This window comes from Mus caroli, chromosome 16 (genome assembly GCF_900094665.2).
Source record: "Mus caroli chromosome 16, CAROLI_EIJ_v1.1, whole genome shotgun sequence".
Taxonomy (NCBI): domain Eukaryota; kingdom Metazoa; phylum Chordata; class Mammalia; order Rodentia; family Muridae; genus Mus; species Mus caroli.
Genome location: NC_034585.1, coordinates 9285899 through 9287185, shown reverse-complemented (window position 1 = coordinate 9287185; position 1287 = coordinate 9285899).

Here is a 1287-nt window from a genome sequence, read left to right as displayed (position 1 = left end):
CACAAAATGTGTGTGTGTGTGTGTAGTCTCAAAGTGTTCAGCAATATTTGAGCAATCACCATAACGGGACACAGATGTGTATTAAGCACAGGAGAAATACTTCTTCAAATGACTAGGTTTTTTAAACAAACAAACAAACAAACAAACATTAAAGTCTTGTACGTTTCTTTAGCTTTTCAACTATTACCAGAAAATACATGCTTGAGTAGAATAAAGTAAAGAATTATGTTCCCTTTTACGTTGAAAGTGATGATCAACTCATGGGGAATATCACTATGGGGTTAGACAAAAAAAAAAAAAAAGATGCTTGATTTTCTATTCCTGGGCTGGACTGTCAGGGTTGTAATTAAGACAAAAAAAGAGTTGAGGCTGTGTTACTTTTCCAGTTCCTCGTGCTTTTATGAGACCCTCTGTTACCTGTACCATTATCAAATGCTGCCATCCTTGTCTCTGAATCTCTTTCATTGTGCATATAGCTGTAGTGTTACTTACAGTTTAGGAATTTCTTTGCAGCCAAAAAAACAAAACAAAACAAAACAAAAAAAACCACAATAGTGTAATCAAGGAGGCATAGAAGCTAATTACCTATGGTTGGGCTTTGATTCCCATTCAACTTTCTAATAAGAGCTTTAACAATTATGTTTTGTAACATTGTGTGGGTTGGTTCTTCCAGTATTCAATTGTAGCCTTGTGTGCATTTAAAAATGTGAAGGCTGTTACATGTGGCAAGCTGCCCAAGGAAGTGGTGAAATGTTTCACTCTGAATGCTGGCATGGTTGGACACCCTTAGAAACAGCACATAGATCTCCTAGTGGAGACAGGATCTGTGTTGCATGCTGCCTTCCAACCCTTGCTCTTGCGAGTTATTTCTCTCTTGTCTATGTTTTTCCTGGTAACATAATTCATATTGGGAGGAACAGGGCATCTCCTCTGCAGTTCTTTTGATCACCCAGTCCTTGATTCACTTCTGACCTTTACCTCTAGCTGAATTCAGGCAAACTGGACACATTCAGCTTTAAACTGTGAATTTATAATTATTGTAACAAAATACATGACCAAAACAACATAAAAGGTAGGAAATTTTATTTTGGTTTATGTTGTCAGAGAGCTGCGTATGACTATTTGGATGTAGTAAGGTGAGCTGTGATTGTGGAAGAGCTGGTGGGGAGCTGCTCGCTCACAGTGGCTAGGAAGGAAGTAGAGAAGGGAGCCCAGCCAACTGCTGCCTTCCTCCACCCCTCCTCCTCCTCTTCCTTCTTTTCTTCTTTTTCCTCCCCCTCCCCCTCC